Source organism: Megalobrama amblycephala, linkage group LG12 (assembly GCF_018812025.1).
Source record: "Megalobrama amblycephala isolate DHTTF-2021 linkage group LG12, ASM1881202v1, whole genome shotgun sequence".
Lineage (NCBI taxonomy): Eukaryota > Metazoa > Chordata > Actinopteri > Cypriniformes > Xenocyprididae > Megalobrama > Megalobrama amblycephala.
The window spans coordinates 27352422-27358927 of record NC_063055.1 but is presented as its reverse complement, the minus strand read 5'-3'; the positions used below and the strand labels follow the sequence as shown (position 1 = coordinate 27358927).

The following is a 6506-nucleotide window of genomic DNA, read 5'->3' as shown; positions in this document are numbered from 1 at the left end:
TATTATGATTTATTACTTTAATTACGGATTTGACTCGTCACAAAAGTCTGTGTAAATAATATAGCGAAGGTGTGATTCTATTGGTTGTACAATAAAAGCTCGCTGCTGATTGGCTGCGAAATCGACGACACTGAGCTGTTTGCAACAGATTGTCCCACACTATTCTCTTGAGGTGAGTGAGACGGCTGTCTTTTAATACGCTGTATTATAAAGCCTTATAATGTGAAATGTACCTCTTTATTTTAAATGCATGTAGGCAATATTATTCGTTTTATAATGTGGGATATAGTTTATATCGTTTTTGTTGACACTGAATGTACCTTTTTCTCTGTAAAGATCGTAATGTGTTTGATACTGTAAGTTATAATGTTTACAGCTAATGTTAGCCTTACTTCTATCTTTGTGTGAAAACGTAATATGATATTGTGTGTGTTTGATTGATATTGCCATTTGCATTTAGCATTACCCACTGCATGCTGAGGAGTGTGTTAATTTTGGCGCTCATTTTAAGCTAAGGTTGCAGTATCCACTATGGTATCTTATGTGATGATGTACAAGTTTGTATTGTAAATGCATGCATATGGATGCATAGATATTACGATGAAAAGTGTCGATTGCTGCATTAAATCGATTTAGATCGTTTATGTCAATCAAAGGCAGTGTTGAACAGAACCAATCACACGCGTTTCTGATGAGCTTAGGAACGCAGTGTCCAATCGAAGGCGGTTGATTAGTCATCGGTGAAGAAACTCGGTGAGAACAGATTGCGCGCTCACTGACAGAATTCTCTGTCATAAACAACAAAGTGCAGATATGTATGTAAGAAATTAATTAATGCGATGCTGACAGATTTATTGAATCTAACGGGTGTTTTTTGTGTATTCTTTGGTACTATTTGAGAGATTTAGATTTTAGGTTCATGCCAATCAAAGACAGCGTTGACCAATCACACGCGTTTTCGCTGAGCTTAGGAACGCAATGTCCAATCGAAGGCGGTTGATTAGTCACCGGTGAAGAATTCCGGTGAGAACAGATTGCGCGCTCACTGACAGAATTCTCTGTCATAAACAACAAAGTGCAGATATGATGTATGTAAGAAATTCATTAATGCGATGCAGACAGATTTATTGAATCTAACGGGTGTTTTTTGTCTATTCTTTGATACTATTTGAGAGAGACCCGCGAAAACCCTTGATTTCACGCCACGCAGTCACGTGGTTCATTTAGCACCAATCAGCGCTGCCAATCTTTTTGAACGGATATAGACCTAAAATACAGCCAAATAATAACGCACAATGTGAATCATATCGCATTGATTACTGCTTTGACGACATTTACAGTAGCAAATATTTTTACTATTAATATTACAATTGAATTAAAATTATTTTGACATTTATAGATGCAAGATTTTTAGAAAAGGTAATCTTAATGGAATAAGGAACAGCAGAGAGACTACATTTCACTTTAGAGCAGGTTGTCTGTGAGATGTTTACAGTTGAAAAATGTTTTCAATATTTACAATGAAAGTTAAAGTTATGTTGTGAGAGTGGCATTCTTGAGTTTGATGACATTCTTTTTTTCTCTGTTTCAGAATACTGTTTCACAAGCATTTCTTACTTGATTTTGAGGTAAGAGTTTAATTGGTAACATGGCCATAAATAGAAAATGCTTCATATTTGGCTTGTTGATAAGAAAATCATTATAGTTAAAAAAAAAAAAAAAAGATCATAAAAACTATGTTCTGTTAATACCACAAATAAGTAAGACCACATTCACCCATCCATTCTGCAAACCACTTGTTTATATATATATATATATATATATATATATATATATATATATATATATATATATATATATAAAACCTGTTACCTGTAGTACACTATATAGTACACCTGGATAGATGACATAACTCAGATTCTTGAAAATAACACAGAGTATATCAAGGAAAATACATTCTTGAGATAAATTCCTAAAATTGCAGTCTACATATTTATTGAATATATATAATTCATATTTAACATTACAAAGAAGTAATGCACAAATGACTTGACTTGAGTTTAGTAAGTTTTAGTAATGTTGTCACTGTTATTTATTTATTTTTCAGACTGACTGATCTGAGCACAACCCTTCGCCGCACTTTTCTTCTTGGTCAGTATTAATGTGGTTTCTTAAGTAGTACTGTGATATTTTCATCACATCACCATAATTGTAGTTCCTGTGACCTAATTTTTTATTTTTATTTTTTCTGTTTCTTATTCAGGTTCCTTGTGTTTTGGCTTTCGCCTTGTTCTACAGAGAGCAGTTCATTTGTTCCTAGTATTTTTTGCTTGAAACTTAAATTAAAATTTAGATTTTCTGAATTCTGCATTTTTTTAAATAAGCAGTTTTGTTTAGTTTATTTTAATAGACAGTTTTTATTATTATTTTTTTTAGATTTTTTTTATTTTTTATTTTTTAGAATTAGATTTGTAGATCTAATTTATAAATATAAATTAGTTCTTTTTCTGGTTCTTTTTCTACATTCTCATACATTAATAAGTTCATTTTACTTGTATAGTTCTTTTCTTGAGAAAAAACAAAAAACTCAAAAAAAAAATTGTTTATTGCATTTTTTACAAGTTTACACAGTGTATTTTTCATTGTTGTTTAACTGTTTTTTTTTCTTCCTGAGACTACTACAGGTTTTTATCTTTTCAGGCTCAAGAGCTGTTACGCCAGGAGGACTTTTAAAGTATGTGCCTATTAAAGTGAGAATGTCATGTTAAAATTAATTTGAATAACAAGTTAAAATTAATTTGAATAACAAATAAGTGTATTTCAGTATGTCTATTAGTTGCACTACTTTTGATGATTAAAAAGAAACCCATTAGGATACTTTTAGGGGTGGGTGATATACCGGTAGACACGATTAACCAGTAGAAATGTGTCAACCAGTAGAGATTTTAGATTATCGTTTCTATCGCTGTTACATCATGTTACATTGCTGTATGTTCATTAAAGCTCATAGTTTGCATGCATTTTTAAGCACTGCGGTTTAAAAACAGGTGATTTTAATCTGTTGAAGCATAATTAGCAGCAAAAAACAAGTATATGTGGTCTCTCACTGTCTGACAGATACACAACATGAAGTCGCTGCTCATAGAGTGCGTGAGAAATTAACTGAGTGCTTTTTGCCTACTAATTGGGCTCGAACAGTTAAATGCACATACAAAATTTCTTCAAACACCTTGAACATTTTATTAATTAATTCAGTTTCATTAATTCACTATAGTTTAACAAGATTTCAAATGTAACTGTCAGAAAATTAACCTTAATTATGTCAGCTAACACTTAAGCAAAACATGGTCATGTCAAAGTGTCAATGTTTTTTTAAATCAATTTTACTAGTAGTCCACTGTATGATTTGTAAGATTTATTTGGTATAATATGTCAGTTTATTTTGCTATCCTCACTTACATAAATGAACTATAGTGGCCTGCACCCACTAGTAAAAATATATCAAAAATGTCTGAATAATTTTAGAGAAATCTTTCACAGCAATTAGTAAGTTAGTCAGATATATTTTTCAAAAAAATTTTTGGTCTCATATCTTTTTATCTCTTTATATCGTAAAGGATGCCGCGGAAAGGAAAGAAATCTCAGGCTCAAAAAATCCGTTGGAGAAAGTTGACCTGGGAAGATCTGGAAGATGATCAGAACAGACTCTCCAGGATTAACAAGGTACTATTGATATCTGTGTCTTGGATTACACCTTAATGTTTGGGACTAGGGCTGTCATAATTCCCCAGTTAAATTTTAGTGATTGATTATTTATAAAAAGAAAGAAAAAGAAAAGATTGCAATTTACAAATGACAATTAAATGGCAAAATACCAGAAATGGCACAAAATGCACCTGCACCTGTTTTGCATTTTGTGACTTTCATTTGAATAAAAGACCAATTTTCGAGTCATTGAAGATTTCATAAAATAGTGTTAAAATATCATATCACAGCCCTAATAAAACTTAATTTACCAACAACTAAATTATATTAGAGTGGGCAAAGTAAACCATATACTGTTTTAATGTTTTAATAACAGTAAAAATGTTACTTGTAATAGCTTAAGCAATTCCAATTTTAAGTATATTACTAAAATAATGTTCTGACTGAAAAAAAAAAAAAAAACATTTTCAACACACTTGCTGTGAACAAATGCCTTTTTTTAGTTCCCTCACCCCAATTCTTATCTTAGAATTGTTTAGCAAAATGCCTTTGACCCAAACACTGGATTGCAATTTAACACAGATTCTATAACACTAATTTTGCCCAGCAGCCTGATTTCATGAATGATTATTTACAGGTTGAACAGGCAAGCACCAGTGCTGATGTAGCTCAGTTTTCAGATAGAGTGTATGCAGAAGGTGGTGATAGTGCACCCAGGGTTTTGTCTGTTCAGGCATCTCATTGTCAGAATGATGTAAGGTATGATGAATTCTCGAGAAATCATCAGTGCACGTGCATAGCTTTGACATTTTTGGCTAACCACAGTGAAGGGATTCAGTTCAAAATGCCTGACCTGGATAGAGTTTTAGAGGAGGGCGATGCTTTGTATGTCGGGATTAAAATGCAGCTCATTGCTGAAGAAAGATTTGATCAGAACCATCTCACTATGGAGGAAGTACCATTGAGTGTTTCAACGTTTAACCAAACACTCAACGTGCGGAAGTCTGACGTGAGGATGGGATACCTAAGAGCCAGAGGGACCCCTGACATGGAAGGGTGGTGGATTCCTCTCACTGAACGACTGCAGTGTCTCTCAACGGATGTCAGCCATGCACTGCTCACTGTTGCTCCAGAGTGTATTGCTGTTTTCAGAGACAGATCTGGAAGGTATGGATACTTCGATTCACACTCAAGGACTGCCGAAGGCTTGCCTAATCCTGGAGGAACTGCTGTAATGTTAACTTTCACCCACCTCAGTGACATGACAGACAGACTTCTCAAGCTCTTCCAGAATTATTCTCCTGAGGCCCGCTATGAATTCATGCCTGTGTCTTTTGAAACAGAGCAACAGTCTGGCCAACTGCCTTCACCATCGGTTTGTGAACAGGTATCACAAGTGATTTCAGTTCAACTAGAACCAGGGACAAATGCTGGAGCCAAAGTAAATCGTGTTGGCTCACGTGCTAAAAACCAGGATGGGACAGATAAAATAAATAAGCACAGGAGAAGAAGAGCAATGCATAAAGCAACAGATATCATAAAACAACGCGGAGGACCTAAGGACACATCTGCATCTGACATGAGAAAACATAAACGAGATTATGACAGAAATAGGTATCTGCAATTCCGAGCAAACAAAAAAGACGTTGTTAAGAAAAAGTACAATCAGGATTCTCAGTTCAGATACAAAAAGAAAGACTACATGGCTAGACGGTACAAAACAGATGAAGTTGTTCAGGCAATGAAGAAAGAATACATGATGAGGAGGTACAACACGGATGTCCTTGTGCAGTCAAAGAAGAAAGAGTACATGATGAGGAGGTACAACACAGATGTCCTTGTGCAGTCAAAGAAGAAAGAGTACATGATGAGGAGGTACAACACAGATGTCCTTGTGCAGTCAAAGAAGAAAGCGTACATGATGAGGAGGTACAACACAGATGTCCTTGTGCAGTCAAAGAAGAAAGCGTACATGATGAGGAGGTACAACACAGATGCCCTCGTAAAGTTAAAGAAGAAAGAGTATATGGTGAGGAGATACAGCACCGATACTCTGTTCCAGAAGAAGATGAAAGAGTACATGGTGAGGAGATACGCAGGTGACCCAGACTTTAGAGCACATCACATCCTGAGATGTACCCTGCGCAAGACACAGAAATGTGTCGGTGATGCAACATATCAAGTTCTTCATCGGTTGCAATGCGCACTCAGGATCAAAAATAAATATAAGGCGTACATCCGTTATAACCAGGAGACACCCCAGCCTTTGGTTAGCAAAGAGATGGAAACCGCCATACATGCGTTCCGTTGTAAAATTCGGCAAGGCCCTACACACGTCTGCACAGTCTGTCACAGAGCCCTGTTTCCTGATCAAGTCAAGGTCTGTAATAGAGCGAGTTACAACAAAAACGCTAATGTTTCAGCATCTTGCTTAACCGGGAAATATGTTCACGCCTGTGATAGTGCCTGCTCAGGTCCTTGTATAGTTCCGGAGGAGAGAAGACAGGAGTGGATTTGCCACACGTGTGACAGCCATCTTAAAAGAGGAAACATGTCTTCAATTGCAGCGGCTAACAAACTCGAGTTGCCACCCATCCCTGCGGAACTGGTTGAATTGAATGTGCTTGAACGTCAGCTTATTTCCAAAATCATACCGTTTGCAAAAATAGTTGCGTTGCCTAAAGGACAGCAAAGAGCAGTGCATGGTGCTGTTGTGTGTGTTCCCTCTGAGGTAGAGTCGACGGTCAACAGTCTGCCAAGACCGAGTAGTGAGTCCCAGCTGCTGCAGGTGAAACTAAAGA

General features: G+C 35.9%; 1 long non-coding RNA gene across 3 annotated transcripts; it reads left to right on the top strand.

The window, feature by feature from the left end:
- Positions 1-124: 124 nt before the first annotated feature.
- Positions 125-4479, top strand: LOC125280286. 3 transcript variants are annotated; one of them, XR_007187573.1, is made up of 6 exons: positions 125-172; positions 1592-1628; positions 2108-2151; positions 2264-2734; positions 3618-3723; positions 4343-4479. It is a non-coding gene; the product is annotated as an uncharacterized LOC125280286 (long non-coding RNA). The 3 variants fall into 3 exon arrangements; XR_007187574.1 differs by lacking the exon at positions 125-172 and adding an exon at positions 833-1023; XR_007187572.1 differs by lacking the exon at positions 125-172 and adding an exon at positions 833-1419.
- Positions 4480-6506: the final 2027 nt, after the last annotated feature.